The 17,883-nt window shown below is 36.1% G+C and overlaps 1 long non-coding RNA gene across 1 annotated transcript; it reads left to right on the forward strand.

The window, feature by feature from the left end:
• The first annotated feature begins 1,563 nt into the window (after nucleotides 1-1,563).
• Nucleotides 1,564-13,188, forward strand: LOC118720016. The gene is made up of 3 exons (XR_004988336.1): nucleotides 1,564-1,575; nucleotides 2,132-2,134; nucleotides 13,079-13,188. It is a non-coding gene; the product is annotated as an uncharacterized LOC118720016 (long non-coding RNA).
• The last annotated feature ends 4,695 nt before the right edge of the window (nucleotides 13,189-17,883 follow it).

Consider the following 17,883-nt stretch of genomic DNA (forward strand, 5'->3'; position numbering starts at 1 on the left):
AGGCACCCCACCCAATTTTGGGTGACCTCTTGGCCTAAACCCCATCTCTTCACAGATACTATAGAATAGGCCCCAGACTGTTTTTCTTTGGAAGATGTTGAAAATGACACAAGAAAAATACACAGGCTGTGTATGGGCAACAAAATTAATGTTTCCATGATAAAAGGAAGTTCTTGAATAATAATAGACCACATTCCAAGGTTGCCTCCCAGGTCCTGAGGGCAGTTTTGTTTTTACAAAGAAAAATAAAATGAAATAATACTTCAACATTAAAGTCACTGAAAGTTAGTAAATTATTTCTGTTACATAATTTACCAAGGAAAATGCCTTGGGTAATAATAATTGACTTTAACATCTCAAAGTTATTACGGCAAAATATATATAACTAAAATGAAGAGTATTTGATAAATCTTTTTCAGTGGTAATTATATATGCCTATACATAATATTCCAAAGTTTTGACAACTCAAAAGCTTTGGAATATTTCTGGATTAAATAATGAACATCTAAATATTCCAACAAGTTTTAATTTCACCTTTTATTACAGAAAATCTAAAAATATATTTCTTAAAGTTGAGAATTTTCATAAATGTCAATCTAAGAAATGCTGGATGCTTACCTTTAATTATCATTAGAAAATTAAGGTTTAAATACTGTATGCTTTTAATAATAGAAGGCATGCACATCAAAGGTCTGTGCAAGTTGCTGAAGGTACATACAACTTGATGACAGAAAGAAAGAATATTAGAATGGAAATACTTAATAGAAGGTCTAAGGCATGGTTATGCATTTTTGAAGGACATAGAAAGAAGGTTTGAAGCTGATCTAAAAGTGTGAAATTTGTGAAAGTTGCCTATGTGATAAGAAGGAAAAGAGAAATGTTGAATGAAAGAAAGAAAGAAGTGCTACAAATGAACTATTTAGCCTAGCTGGTTTGGCTCAGTGGATACAGCATCAGTCTATGGACTAAAAGGTCCCAGATTTGATTCTGGCCAAGGGCACATGCGGGGGTTGCAGGCTTGATCCCCTCTCCCAGTACCAGTCATGCAAGAGGCAGCCAATCAATGATTCTCTCTCATCATTGATGTTTCTATCTCTCTCCCTTCCTTTCTGAAATCAATAAAAATATATTATAAAATGAATAAGTAAAATTAACTATTTATAAGAATTGTAAAAGGACCATTTTACTCTGAGCAAGAAAGTATGAGGTTTCAGTGTCCAATCCTGGCAGGACAAGATTGCTGGATACTTCTTAAGCTACACCAGAATATTCAGCAGCAGAATTTTAAGACAGGAGCATACATAATGCTTCAAACCCAGCCTGATCTTCAGATTGGCTGTGGGGTGGGGTGGCTTCTGTACTTCATGGATCAAATGTATGTCTGCTTACTTTACCTTTTCAATAAAGGTGCATACTTTAATTACCTAATAAGTAAGCTTTTCATGATATAATTAAGGTCTCATATAAACTCATTTATATGAGAAGTCAATATTTTATGAGCAGTTGGTTCTAAAGTCTAAAATAAAATATCATACATATGCAAATGAGCACTAGCCAAAGGAATACTGTTTAAAAGTAAAATTAAGCTTAATAAGGAGAAATTTAAAAATATCTTCCACTATTATTTATAAATTAAACTAAAGGTTATTATTCAAACATAAAATTTCACTATTAATGAGACATCATAAGTAAAAAGAAAGTTACATTTACTTGATATGTATGCAATTAGAGTATTGTCAGCATGTTTCTCTCCTACCTGTTTTTCTGAAAGGCAACCAAGTTGGTTGTTCTGCTTTAAAAAAAAGCAAAAGTCTTTACTGTAGTAATTTATGGCATGCCCACAGTAAAAACAAACTTTAGAAATGTTTACCCAATTAGAAAATAAAATCCCTAAATGGGGCTTAAAGATTGCTCTGAATAAGGTACAGAAAGAAATGTCCTTCAAATATCTAGGAAATGTAATTAAAAACCAATGTATTAGGCCTTAAAATGTAGAAATACAAAAGGATTGCCTTAAAACCTTAAATGACTTTCAAAAGTTATTAGAGAACATTAATTAAGATTAAAACATTATCTAAAAATCTCTATGGAAGAAATGAAAATGTATTCAATATACTTAGGGAATCCTAAGGAAGTTTTTATTAAGTATATGCAAGGACCTACAGAATCATTTTCTAATTTCGTGGCTTGCCTCACTCGAGCAATGAGATGGCAAATACAGTAAGTAACAGCAGTTTGTAGCCATCTAAAAAAAATGCCAAATGGTTTGAAGCCATCTAGTAAATCCTATCTTCCTTAAACAAAGGACACTTAAGAGTAAATAATTTTCATTTTGCCTCCTTAAACAAAGCTTATGTCAATATACTCAAAAAGACTGATAGCAGAAACTCCAATTGATGTCATTTACTGTCTACACCCAAGGACAAATGAATTAAGAAAATAAAACTTATTTCAAGACCAGGAAGGAGACAAGATGGCGACTGATCAGACGGACTTGTTCTGAGCCTGGTCCCAGAACAGATAGAATCAGCTTCTAAGAGTCGCTCAGGGAGTATAGATTGGCAAGCTAAGGGGTGGCGGAACTCTAAAAGAAGGTAAGGATCCTCTGGACAGGATTACCTGACCAAGCAGCCAGCGGAGACCTCTCCCAGAGCTATGGGCTCAGAAGGAAGGCTGTGCCATCTTACCAAGAAAAGAGGACCTTCTCTGAGGCCTGGAGAACCCACAACAGAGGGGACCATCGAGCAGCTGTGACGCCCCAATCAACGCAAACACGTGGATTCAAGGGAGTTCTTCAATCACCCATGGAAAGGTCAGAGTTTGCGGGGAAAACATGAGGGTTCTGGGTCGCGGCGCAGGCAGCGACTGTACCCGTGGATCACCCCAGTGGCTCCACGCCCCAGCAGCCCCGCGCCATGAGCAGCCCTAGCCCCTGGGCAACCCCGTGCCCAGAGCTACACCCAAAGAGATAGCAGCTGCAGAGGGAATCACGCACTGGGTTTGGCGTGATCTTCCCCAAAATCGGGTCTTTTTTAAAAACACCAAGGGATGCAGGACAAATTGTTTAAGAATCGGGACAGTCCCACCAAAAGCAGAACATCTGGACACCTTGGCACATACCCATCCTGCACCTGATCCTCTTCACCCCCTTGCTTCTGAGTACTAGGGAAGGACTGCCCAGTTTGGCATATCCTGGGAGACTGCAGGAGGAAATTGCCTTCCTGGAAACAGGGGATCAGAGAGAGAAGAAACAATTTGGGAACCGAATCAATCTGGGAACTGGCACCCAGGTAGCTTTCCTCGACTAAACATAGAGCCATGGAGAAAGAAGGCTAGAGCAGCCAAAAAGACTGGGAACTCAAACCAGAAACACTGCCACCTAGGGGCTGAATTACAAACTGATTCTTTTCCCTTTTTTACTTTTCTTTCTTTCTTTTTTTAATTTTTTTAAGTTATTTTAATTAATTTATTTTTTTTATTACTTTTAATTAATCAAAAGTAAATGAACACAAATAACTAAGAAATAGCCTACTTAAAATTAAGGTCTAGCTTACAAAACTGAGGGGCAGTGAAACACAGGGAACTGCAATACTGTCTGGACACAGAAATAGGTATGCCAAATAGAATAACAGAGGAAGTGAATGACCACTACTGCACATTTTTATGCTAATTTTTCTATGTTTTATTTTATTTTCATCTTTTACATCTTTTAGTTTATTTTCATTTTTTACATCTTTTACTTAAGAAACGAATTTTTTTCTTTTTTCCTCAGTTGATTTTACCTTTGCAATTATTACATTTTTCAATTTCAATCATCATTATTACTACTGCTATTTTGCATTTTTTGTTTCCCTTTTGTTTTAGAACCATTTTAATTTCTTTTTATTTTTCATTTGGATTGTCTTCATTCTATTTTAATTTTATTATAGCATTATTCAACCCTATCTCAACTCGACCTTTATCCCATCATTCTCTTACTAACCTTTACCCTTTTTATCTCCTGTTTATCTTATCCCTTTCCAGCTTTAATTTTTCCCTATTCTTTCTGTATACCCCCTGCTAAAATTCTCACCATACTTATAGACCTAATTTTCAACCCCCTGCTCCAAGTGCATAAATACGACTCTCTTCACTATATTAACTAGTTAAAAAAAAGAAAGAAAAAAAAACTGTTTTCCTCTCTATCCTTTTGTTATTGATTCTTTGTGTGAATGTTGATTATATTGAATTTATATGCTTTTTAGTGAAATTGATATGCTTATTCTTTTGTTGTTATTGTTGCTTAGTATTTTTTAATTGCTTTGTTTTTGTTTATTTTTTACTTCTGTTTATCGTAGCCTTGCTGAATAATAGTGGATATTGTAGTTTGTATTAATCTCCAAGAATTGTTTCTGGCATTTGCGTGAATTAGTGGTTGTTCCATGGGAATTTTCTCCATATATATATATATATATATATATATATATATATATATATATATGTATATGTATATATATATGTATATATATAGTTTGTTTCCCCTTTCTCTCTTAGTCTGCTTCTAGTCTCTTTCTCTCTCTCTCTCTCTCTCTCTCTCTCTCTCTCTCTCTCTCTCTCTCTCTTTATCCTCTTTCCCAATGTCATTTTGTCAATACTTTTTTTCTTTCTAGCACATTATTTATCTCTCCTTTTTTTTTACCTTTCTTATTTTTCCCCTACCCCCTAATTTGCCTTTCTCTAGTGGTCACCTTTATTAGAGGTAATTAACATCATAAATACATTCCTGTTCAGTGCTTTTGGTGTTGTACCTGGTAGTGTTGTGTTTTGTGCCTTTAAATCAACACAGGAGAAAGAAAACCACATAACCAGACATCCTGAAAAGAGAGACCATGGGCAGACAAAGAAATAGTCCGCACATGAAAGAAAAGCAGGCATCACCAGAAAAGGAAGTAAACGAGTTAGAGGCAAGCAACCTACCAGAGCACGAATTCAGAGTAATGATCATAAGATGGCTAAAAAGAATGGAAGACAAATTTGACAATAACCAAGAAGAAATGAAGAAGAACCAAGAGGAACTGAAGATGAAACAAGAAGAAATGAAAAATGGCATCGCTAACATGAAGAACTAAATAGAAAGCATCAAGAGTAAACTAGCAGCCGAAACCGGTTTGGCTCAGTGGTAGAGCGTCGGTCTGTGGACTGAAAGGTCCCAGGTTCGATTCCAGTCTGGGGCATGTACATTGGTTGCAGGCACATCCCCAGTAGGGGGCGTGCAAAAGGCAGCTGGTCGATGTTTTTCTCTCATTGACGTTTCTAGCTCTCTATCTCTCTCCCTACCTCTCTGTAAAAAATCAATAAAATATTTATTTTTTTTAAAAGAGTAAACTAGCAGAGGACCGCATCAGTGAGCTAGAAGACAAGATGGAAAAAAATACCCAATTAGAGCAGCTTCTGGGGGGAAAAAATTAAAAAGCAGGAGAAGAGCCTAAGGGAACTTTGGAACAATACAAAACAAAACAATATTAGAATAGGGGTTCCAGAAAGAAAGGAAACTGAGGAAGACATGGAAAACGTATTTTAAAAAATGACAGAAAACTTTCCTGAGATAGAGGGGAAAAAAAACCCACACAAGATGCCTGCAGAGTCCCAAGCAAAATGAATCCCAGAAGACCAATGCCAAGGCACATTATAATTAAATTGGCAAACACCAACGACAAAGTAAGAATCTTAAAAGCAGCCAGAGAGAAACAGAAAGTTACATATAAAGAAAACCCCATCAGTCTAGCAACTGATTTCTCAACAGAAACTCATCAGGCCATAAGGGAATGGGATGAAATATAAAAGTCATGCAAAGGAAGGGTCTGAATCCAAGAATACTGTACCCAGCAAGGCTATCAATCAAAATTGAAGGGGAAATCAGGAGCTTCACAGACAAAAAAAAGACTAAAGAAATTTATATCCACCAAACCAGCAATGCAAGGAATGTTAAAGAGTCTACTGTAAAAATAAAGAAATAGGAAGCGAAGAAGGAACAAAGGGGTATAGAATAAAAATGGCATCAAATGATTACCTATCAATAATAACTTTAAATGTAAATGGATTAAATACTCCAATCAAAAGACATAGGGTAACAGATTGGATAAGAAAACAAGACCCATACATCTGTTGTCTACAAGAAACCAACTTCAGAAAAAAAAGACGCACACAGACTGAGGGTGAAGGGATGGAAAAAGGTTTTCCAGGAGAATGGAAATGAAAAAAAAAGCAGGGGTACCAATACTTATATCTGACAAATTAGATCTCAGAGTGAAGGACATAACAAGAGATAATGAAGGCCACTTCATAATACTAAAGGGAGCAATCCAACAAGAAGAAATAACCCTGGTAAATATAAATGCACCCAATACGGGAGCCCCAAATACATAAAAAAATAAAAATAAAAATAAAATAAAATAAAATAAAAACTGCTGGAGGACATTAAGGGAGAGATTAATAGCAATACAACCATAGTAGGTGATTTTAATATCCAACCGTCACCCTTGGACAAATCATCTAAACAAAAAATCAGCAAAGAAATATCAATCCTAAATGACTCACTAAAACAGATGGAATTAATCGACATATTCAAAACATTCCACACCAAAGCCATAGAATATATATTCTTCTCAAGTGCACATGGGACATTCTCAAAGATAGACTACATTTTGGGACATAGGCAAAGTCTCTTCAAATTCAAGAAGATAGAAATCATATCAAGGGTCTTCTCAGATCATAGTGGCATAAAACTGGAAATTAACTACAATAAAAATAATCCAAAGAAATCAAACACATGGAGACTAAACAGCATGCTATTAAACAAGGACTGGGTTACCAGAGAAATCAAGGAGGAAATTAAAAACATCCTGGAAACAAATGACAATGAAAACACAACAATACAAAATCTATGTCACACAGCAAAAGCAGTTTTGATAGGGAAGTTCATATCCCTACAAGCCTATTGCAAAAAAACAAGAAAAAATGGTAACAAGTTATCTAACTCTACAACTCAAAGAGTTAGAAAAAGAGCAACAAGAAAAGCCCAGTGTAAGCAGAAGGAAGGAAATAACAAAAATCAGAGCACAGATAAATGACATAGAGACCAAAGAAACAATACATAAGATCAACAAAACCAAGAGCTGGTTCTTTGAAAGGATAAACAAGATAGATGAACCTCTAGCCAGGCTAACCAGGAAAAAAAAGAGAGAGGACTCAAATAAACAAAATCAGAAATGGAAGAGGTGAAATAACAACAGACCCCGCCAAAATAAAAAGGATTGTTACAAAATACTACGAACACTCTGCTTGTTGCTTTATTGCCTCTATATGTACCTTTTGGTTCTTCAGTTTATAATGTTCTTTATCATCCATAAAATGATTGAGGTCAGTGCGGAGGGTAGGGAGATCTGGGGTAGATAAGAGATCAACCGAAGGACTTGTATATATGCATATAAATACAACAATGGACACAAAACTCTGGGGAGGGAGGGCATGTATGGGGGGCACAATGGTATATGTACAAAGATAATAATTTAATTTAGAAAATTTAATAAATAAATAAATAAATAAACAAACAAAATACTATGAACAACTCTATTCCAACAAACGGAACAACCTGGAGGAAATGGACATATTCCTAGAAAAATACAACCTTTCAAAACTCAATCAGGAAGAATCTAAAAATCTCAATAGACCAGTGTCTTGGGAAGAAATTGAAACAGTCATCAAAAAGCTTCCAGCAAACAAAAGCCCAGGACCAGATGGTTTCGCAGGAATTTTACCAAACATTCAAGGAAGAACTAAAACCTATCCTCCTCAGACTATTCCAAAAAATTCAAGAGGAAGGAACACTTCCAAACTCCTTCTATGAAGCCAGCATCACCCTAATACTAAAACCAGATAAAGACAACACAATGAAAGAGAATTACAGGCCAATATCCCTCATTAACATAGATGCCAAAATCCTCAACAAAATTCTAGCAAATCAGCTCCAGCAGAACATCAGAAAGATCATACACCTTGATCAAGTAGGATTTATTTTGGGAATGCAAGGATGGTACAATATCTGCAAATCAATAAATGTGATACATCACATAAACAAATTGAGAGATAAAAATCATATGATCATATCAATTGATGTAGAAAAAGCATTTGATAAAATCCAACACCCTTTCCTGATAAAAACTCTCAACAAGGTGGAAATAGAAGGGTCATACCTCAACATAATAAAAGCTATATATGATAAACCCACAGCCAACATCATACTGAATGGGCAAAAACTAAAACCATTCCCTCTAAGAACAGGAACAAGACAGGGATGCCTACTCTCGCCACTCCTGTTTGACATAGTACTGGAAATACTAGCCATTGCAATTAGACAAGAAGAGGAAATAAAAGGCATACAAATTGGAAAAGAAGTAAAATCATCCTTATTTGCAGATGATATGATATTGTACATTAAAAAAACAACAGACTCCATTAAAAAAACTAATTGACTTAATAAATGAATTTGGCAATGTAGCAGGATACAAAATTAATGCCAAGAAATCTATGGCATTTCTATACACCAACAGTAAACTTACAGAAACAGAGACTAAAAAGGCAATTCCATTTACCATTGCACCAAAAAAATTAAGATACCTAGGAATAAACTTAACTAAGGAAGTAAGGACCTGTACACGGAAAACTACACGACACTGAAAAAAGAGATAGAGGAAGATGTAAACAGATGGAAGAACATACCATGTTCATGGATTGGTAGAATCAACATCATCAAAATGCCCATACTTCCTAAAGCAATATATAGGTTCAATGCACTCCCCATTAAAATACCAACAGCATGTTTCACTGACCTAGAAAGAACTCTCCAAAAGTTCATTTGGAACAATAAAAGACCTCAAATAGCCACAGCAATCCTGAGAAAGAAGAGTAAAGTAGGAGGGATCTCAATACCAGACTTCAAGCTGTATTACAAAGCCACTATTCTCAAAACAGCCTGGTATTGGCACAAGAACAGACATATAGATCAATGGAATAGAATTGAGAACCCAGATATCAACCCAAATCACTATGCTCAATTAATATTTCACAGAGGAGGCACAAATGTACAATGGAGTCAAGACAGTCTCTTCAATAAATGGGGTTGGGAAATTGGACAGATACATGCAAAAGAATGAAACTAGATCACCAACTTACACCATACACAAAAATAAACTTAAAATGGATTCAGGACTTAAACATAAGATGAGAAACCATAAAAATACTAGAGGCATCCACAGGCAGCAAAATCTCAGACATATGCCAAAAGAACTTCTTCACTGATACTGCCCCTAGGGAAATGGAAGCCAAAGAGAAAATAAACAAATGGGACTATATCAAAATAAAAAGCTTTTTTACAGCAAAAGAAACCATCAACAAAACAATAAAAAAGCCCACTGTATGGGAGAACATATTTGCAAATGTTATTATCACTGATAAAGTTTAATCTCCAACATCTATAGACAGCTTATACAACTAAATAAAAGGAAAATGAATGATCCAGTTAAAAAATGGGCAATGGACCTAAATAGAATATTTGTAATAGAAGACAGAAGGAAGGCCAAGAGGTACACACTTGTCAGAATAGCCAACATCAACAAATCAACAAACGACAAGTGTTGGTGAGGTTGTGGAGAAAAAGGAACCCTTGTGCACTGCTGGTGGGAATGCAGACTGTGGAGAACAGTATGGAGTTTCCTCAAAAAACTGAAAATGGAACTCCCATTTGAGCCAGTAATCCCACTCCTAGGAATATGTCCCAAGAAACTATAAAAACACCAATCAGAAAGGATATATGCACCCCTATGTTCATAGCAGCACAATCTACAATAGCTAGAATTTGGAAACAGCCTAGGTGCCTGTCAGCAGATGATTGGATCCAAAAACTATGGTACATCTACACTACACAATGGAATACTATGCTGCCATTAAAAAGAAGGAATTTTCATCATTTGCAGCAACCTGGATAGATTTGGAGAACAACATGCTGTGTGAAATAAGCCAGTCAATGAAAGAGAAATACCACATGACCTCACTCATTTATGGATAATAAAGAACATTATAAACTGATGAACCAAAAGATAGATTTAGAGACAGTAAAGCAACAAGCAGAGTGTCAAATTACAGCCTGGAGGGTAGGGAGATCTGGGGGAGATAAGAGGTCAACCGAAGGACTTGTATACATGCATATAAGTACAACCAATGGACACAAAACTCTGGGGAGCGAGGGTATATATGGGGGGGCAATGTTAAAATATGTACACAGATAATAATTTAATAATATATATATATGTAAAATTAAAAAAGAATGCTTTCTAACACAGCAAGGCATTTGAAAAATGGAAACACTAGTAAGTATATAATTTAACTCTGAAGGCAATGTGATTGACACTAGACACACTGATTCTTGGATAGTCACTCTACCTGTTATGTTTTCATAAAAGTAATGATTTGTCCAAGATAATGTGAAATAAAATTTAAACATAGATTTTAAAAAAACTTATTTCAAGACCAATTTAAATTGGGAAATTGAAAGAAGTGAATATTTTGAGAAACTTTATTGTCACCTACTAAAAAACAATTCACTACAATTTTTATATTTCACCCCTATTATTTATACCAAAAAAAAAATACTACACAGGAGCCTATTCTTGGAGCCTTAACTGTTTTTTGTTTGTTTGTTTTTTACTGATAGCTCCTCTAATAACAAAGCTGCTTATCATACAATAAATTCAGACCTAGGCATCCAGACTAGTCACACTTCTATACAAAGGATTGAATTAGAAGCTCTCAAGCTGCACTACAGGATTTTCAGGAGCCTCTTAATATTATTTCTGATTCTTTCTATGCTGCTGACCTGGTAAATAGAATTGAGACTGCTCAATTAAAATGGCTCAGTGACAAAGTCTATATTATTTAAACAGGTACAGTATATTGTACAGAAAAGACAATATCCCTTTTATATTACTCATATCAGGGTTCATACCACCCTGCCTGGTCCTTTAACAAAAGGAAATGCACATGCTGATCAATTGGCTGCTTTATTAAAACAGGCCACAGAATTTCATAAGCTTTTACATCAGCCTGCCAAAATGTTATCTAAACAATTCGCAATCACTGGACAGCAGGAAAAATAGATTATCAAAGAATGTCCCACTTGCCTGTTACATCTGCCTCAAGGGCCTAATATAGGAATTAACCCTTGAAGTTGATAAAAGACCATATCTGGCAAACGAATGTAACACACTATACTCCTTTTGGATGCCTTGAGGCACTGTATGTCTCTGTAGATACCTTTTCAAGGGTGCTATGAGCCACAGAATCTACAGGAGAAATTGAAAAACAGGTCATTAATCATTACCTAGCTGCTTTTTCCATCATGGAAATTCCAAAAATTATTAAAACTGATAATGGACCTGCATATAGAAGCTGTCATTTCCAGCAATTTTGTACAAAATGGAAAATTCAACACATACAGGAATACCATACAATTCCCAAGGATAGGCTATTATAGAACACCAACATCAGTGGCTAAAATTCCAACTTGAAAAACAAAAAGGGGGAATAGTGATGTTAGAGAAATCTCCTGTAGATAGACTACATGAAGCCTTAATTACTTTAAATTTTTTCACTTATAAAGCTGATGGCAAGACACCTATGGAAGAAGGTGTAGGAATAAACCAAAGGAAAATGGTTTGGTTAAAGGAAAGATCCTGAGTCTAGTTTATGGCAAGTTCCCGACCGTTTGTTAACATTTGGTTGAGGATATGCTTGTGTGTTTCCAGAAAACTCCTCCAAGTCCATGTGGATTCCTGCAAGGAACATTAAACTTTAACATGGATATGAAAGAGGAATTGACCAGACTAATGAGGGCCTTGCAGCTGGATCCTCACCCTGCAGACAGACAGCTACTCCAGCACCAAAAAGTAGTAGCCCCAAGCAACACGCTGAAGAAATGGAATGGGAGGAGACTGAGACAGATGCCAAACAGTCTGGAGATGACCTGGGTGATGGTGAAGAAGTCAGTCCAGAAATCTGAGCCAATTTGTGAGGAGACAAAAACCCCAAGAACACCCAAAAATGTTTTCCCTGCCATGCTAGCAACCATCAGTTATGCGGTAATACTTCTAGGGGCAAATGGGGAAGCATATTGGAATTATGTTCCTGACCCTCCATGAGTGAGAACCCTTGCTTAGGCTCATTCCCTGCCTAGTATAGTCACCAATGATACCAAGCACCTTGGTCATCCAAGGGCACCACAGGTGGGTCAAGGAAGTATATGGGTGAAATGTAATTACATGGGTGTTGCCACCCAGCTTCCCTTTTGTATGACACAGAATCTAACTGCTGCTCCTTTGTGTGTAGAATTAAAAAGAGGTTTCTGGTTAGCAAGGACACCAAAGGAGAGGGAAGCAAAAGTCCAAATACATCTACTATCAATAATTGCTCCTAAGAAAGGTACAGAAAATGGAACATTACTAAGTCATCCTCCCGCTAAGCCATTATGTAAAAAGTTTTATGAATGGCAACCCTCAGAGGAAGAAATCAATTGGCAAGACTGCTATAATGACTACCCCACCAGCAGCAAACTTAATGACAGTTTTTCCTTTGTGGATTAGAGCACCTACGGGTCTGCATATAGTAGTAACTGCATTCTAAAGCGGAAGGGGACCACATCCTAACTCTAACTATATGTTGAAGCTAATCACTCCATCTCATGGTATGGAGAAGGATTTGTTGGATCCCAATTACATGATAATTGGTCCCTACAAAACACATGATGGAAATTAGCTGCTGCACTTGCACCTATAAAATGGTATAGTTTTAACTATAGCTTAAATAACTCCATTATTACCTTATGAGGAATGCCCAACAAAACAGTATTTGCCACCGTTTGTGTATTTGATCTTTTTGTACTCCTTTCAGGCCCCATCCAGATGTGCCTTAATGCAAAAAGCCATATGTATGCGGTGTCATGCACAGGCTGCACACTCTCCCATTGTATTAACTCTACATTCTAAAAAAGTTCCCTCATGATTTTAAAACAACCTGCTTTTGCTTGGGTTTCTACTAACCTAACTGACCCTTGGGAATCTCATAACACCTACTAACTGTTACATGAACTGGTAAAAATCTTAAATCAAAAAAAAGATTTTTTTGGACTTTTAATTGCAGGACTCTTTGCTCTAGTACTGTTACTTACTTCTGTAGGAATTGCTGCTTCATCCACAGTAGAACTGTTCAAACTTCTCAGTTTGTACAGCAAGTTAAGGAAAATGTAACTACAACCTTGTCCATACAAAAAAGAATTGACAGCCAATATAAGATAAAATTATTGACATTAAAATCTACAGTTCTATAGGTGGGCTATAAAATTCATAGTTTAGAGCAAAGAATGTCCTTACAGTGTCAATATAATTTTTCTCAGATTTGTGTTAACCCCATTCCCTATAAGAGTACCTTATACTTTTGGGAATCAATAAAATAAAAAAAATCACCGCCAAAACCGGTTTGGCTCAGTGGATAGAGCGTCAGCCTGCGGACTGAAGGGTCCCGGGTTCGATTCCGGTCAAGGGCATGTACCTTGGTTGAGGGCACATCCCCAGTCGGGGGTGTGCAAGAGGCAGCTGATTGATGATTCTCTCTCATCAATGTTTCTAACTCTCTATTCCTCTCTCTCCCTCTCTGTAAAAAATCAATAAAATATAGTTTTTAAAAATCACCTTCTTGGTGTTTGGGGTAAAGGTAACACAACCTTTGATATTTTAGAATTACAACAGCATATTGTCTAGTTATCCCAGGCAAACTTACAAACTAGTTCCTTAGATGCCTGGCAACAAATTTAAAAGGACATGCAATAATTTAATCCCTTTCACTGGATCTGCTTACATCTGACTCTTAGCATAACCACTATTGTTTGTCTCATTCTTGTTCTTATAAAAATTTCCAGAAAGCAAACTGAAACACACAGGAATATATGATATAAATGACAGATTTAAGATTGCAGTTCTGAAAATACTCAACTAGCTGTGAGAAAATACAGTTAGAAAATTCACTCATAAAACAAATCAGTGAACAAAATGAGTACTTTCTCAAAGAGATTGAAACTTTAAAAAAATAAACAATCAGAAAACCTGGAAATGAGTCGTGCAATTAAAAAGATTAAGAGTGAACTGCAGCCCAGCTGGCATTGCCCAGGAATTGAAATTGACCTAAAGACCAAGAAGTAATGATTCAATTCTCAGTCAAGGCATGTGCCCAGTTTAGAGCTTGATCCCTACTGTGGGGCATACAGTAGAAAGCTGATCAATGATTATTTCTTATCATTGATGTTTCTATCTCTCTCTCTCTTCCTCTCTGAAATAAATAAAAATATATATTTAAAAAGGAGTGAACTACTTAGCATAGAAATCAGCTAACCAGATGGATGAAAAAATTAGTGATATCAAGATTAGAATCTAGAAATGATGCAGAGGGAAGAAGAGAGAGATCTGAACATAAAAAAAAGTGAAGACGAAACCGGTTTGGCTCAGTGGTAGAGCGTCAGTCTGCAGACTAAAAGGTCCCGGGTTCGTGACCTCACTCATTTATGGATATTAAAGAACATTATAAACTGATGAACCAAAAGTCAGATATAAACACAGTAAAGCAACAAGCAGACTGTCAAATTACAGCCTGGAGGGTAGGGAGATCTGGGGGAGATAAGAGATCAACCAAAGGACTTGTATACATGCATATAAGTACAACCAATGGACACAAAACTCTGGGGAGGGAGGGCATGTATGGGAGGGGGAGCAATGTTAAAATATGTACACAGATAATAATTTAATAATAAAAAAGAATTAAAAATTTAATTAATTAATTAATTAATTAATTAATTAATTAATAAAAGGTCCCAGGTTCGATTCTGGTCAGGGCCATGTACATTGGTTGCGGCACATCCCCGTTAGGGGGTGTGCAAGAGGCAGCTGGTCGCTGTTTCTCTCTCATCGACATTTCTAGCTCTCTATCTCTCTCCCTTCCTCCTCTCTGTAAAATATCAATAAAATATATTTTTTTAAAAAAGTAAAAGAGCTCTACAAGAACTGACTCCATCAGAAAAATCAATATTAGAATTATAGGCATTCTGGAGGAGGAGAAGGAGCATAGAATGGAGAGTCTAACCAAACAAATAGTGGATGGGAATTTCTTAAACCTCTGAAAATAGTTATATGCAAGAATCCAAAAAGAAAACAGAATATTGAGTTACCTCAATCCAAAGAGGCCCTCTCCAAGGCACTAGGTATTAAAGCTGTCAAAAACTAATTACAAGGCCCAGCCAGCATAGATTGGTGATTGAGTGTCAACCTAAGAACCAGAAGGTCATGGTTTGATTCTTGATCAGGGCACATGCCTGGGTTGCAACTAGATCTTCAGTAGGGAGAATGCGGGAGGCAGCCAATCAATGATTCTCATAATTGATGTGTCTACCTCTCTCTCCTCCCATCCTCTCTGAAATCAATAAAAATGTTTAAAAAATTAATGACAAAGAAAAAAATTCTTAAAGCACCCAGGGAAAAGAAAAAAGTGACTTACAAAGGAAAACCCACCAGAATTTCATCTGAGATGTCAGCAAAAACTCTACAAGCCAGAAGAGAGTATAACCAAATATTCAAACCTCTAAATAAGATAAACTACCAGCCATAAATAATATATCTAACAAAGTTATTCTTTAATTATGAAGAAGAAATAAAGATATTCTCACACATATAGAAGCTAGGGGATTTTTATCACCTAAAAACCTCCATTGCAGGAATACTCCTGGGAGTTATTCTACCTGAAGCAAAGAACATAAGGTCACAACACTACAACTAAGATCACCAAAAAAACTTACAGCATTGCCTTAACTGGATTGGCTCAGTGGATAGAGCATCATCCTGCAGACTGAAGGGTCCCAGGTTTGATTCTGGTCAAAGGCATGCACCTTGGTTGTGGGCACTTCCCAGTAGGGGGTGTGCAGGAGGCAGTTGATCAATGTTTCTCTCTCATGGGTATTTCTAACTCACTATCATTCTCTCTTCCTTTCTGTAAAAAGCAATAAAATATATATTAAAAACTTACAGCATATGCAGTTATAATTAATTACAATAAAAACATAAAAGGGGAGAAGGTAAAGGTCTGAACTGGCAAAGGAAGATATAGGTATGATGCATTTTTAAAAAGCTAAAAGATATATGCAACTTTATTTTTCATAAATCTAATGGTAACTACACACAAAATCCACAAACCAGGACATATAGCTTAGGGGGAAAAAAGAGAAGAAAGAAATATGAAATACCACCAAATCAAAACAACAGACAGAAAAAAAGAAAAAGAAAAAGAACCAGTGGAGACACAGAGCTACCATAAAACAAAAGGTAAAATGGATCAAAAAAATAAATATAACCCTCATACCAAAACCTGGCAAAGATAACACAAAGAAAGAAAATTACAGCTCAGTATCTGAGTAATACAAATGCAAAAATCCTAAATAAAATATTAGGAAATCGAATATAAGAGTACATAAAAAAGATAATATGTCACAATCAAGTGGGTTCTTTCCAGTAGCACAAGGACATTTCAAAATATGCAAATCAATTGATATAATACACCACATTAACAAAAGAAAGGCTATAGATCATATAATATTATGTGTAAATGCAGAAAAAGCATTTGATAAGATACAACATACATTTATGTTTAAAACACTCAAAAAAATAGTAATAGAAGGAAAGTGTCTCATCATAATAAAGGCCATGTATGACAAACCCTCAACTAATATACTCAATGGTGAAAAACTGAAAGTTTTTCCTCTAAGATCAGGAACAAGACAAGGATTCCATTCTCACCACTCATATTTAAAACTAGAGACTCAGTGCTCGAATTTGTACATGGTTGGGGTCCGGCCAGCCCACCCCATTGGAACCAATCAGGACAGGTGTTGGCGGGGAGGGGATGTGGGAAGTTGGCGGGCTGGCCCTGCCCCCGATCAGGATTTGGGGTGGGTAATCATGGGCAGGGGTGGGGCAAGATGGGAGGAGGGGGCACAGGAAGTTGTGAGTGGGGACAACCGGGGCCCTGATCTGACCAGTTGGCCGCTGCAGTGCATGTTATAGTGACTGGATATTCTGTTTTTATTAATCAATTTATGTTGTTCATTATTTCCCCTAGATGCGTGAAATCATGTGATACTAGTAATACCCTTATAAGAACTGAAAATGAGACAAGCCATAATGGTTATGCTGAGAGGCAAATGAATCAGTTTATAGTGAGTTTCTTTTTGGGCCAACAGTTCTTCTGAGTCCCAATTTCAATGTCAAACAGTTCCTTTTGGTTTATTGTCAGTTTCCTTTGCTGTGCAGAGCTTTTTGGTTTGATATAATAACATTTAATTTTTTGTCTTTATTTCCCTTGCTTTTGGGGTCAAATTCATAAAATGTTCTGTGACTAAGGTCCATAAGTTTGGTACCTATATTTTCTTTCATATAGCTTCTTGTTTCAGGTATTATATTCAGGTATTATATTATATTCAGGTATTATATTTTATCCAGTTTAAATTAAATTTTGTACATAGGGACAAACTATAATCCAGTTTTATTCTTTTGCATATGGATTTCCAGTTTTCTCAGCACCATTTATTGAAGAGATTATCTTTACTCCATTGTGTGTTTCTGGCTCCTTTGTTGAAAATTATCTGTCTATTTAGGTTTTTTAATTCTTCATGATTTAGACTAGGAAGATTAGATTATTCTAGGAACTTATCCATGTGATTTTGTAGCTGGGTTCTCTATTCTGTTTCATTGGTGTGTGTGT

Source organism: Pipistrellus kuhlii, unplaced genomic scaffold (genome assembly GCF_014108245.1).
Source record: "Pipistrellus kuhlii isolate mPipKuh1 unplaced genomic scaffold, mPipKuh1.p scaffold_m20_p_16, whole genome shotgun sequence".
Lineage (NCBI taxonomy): Eukaryota > Metazoa > Chordata > Mammalia > Chiroptera > Vespertilionidae > Pipistrellus > Pipistrellus kuhlii.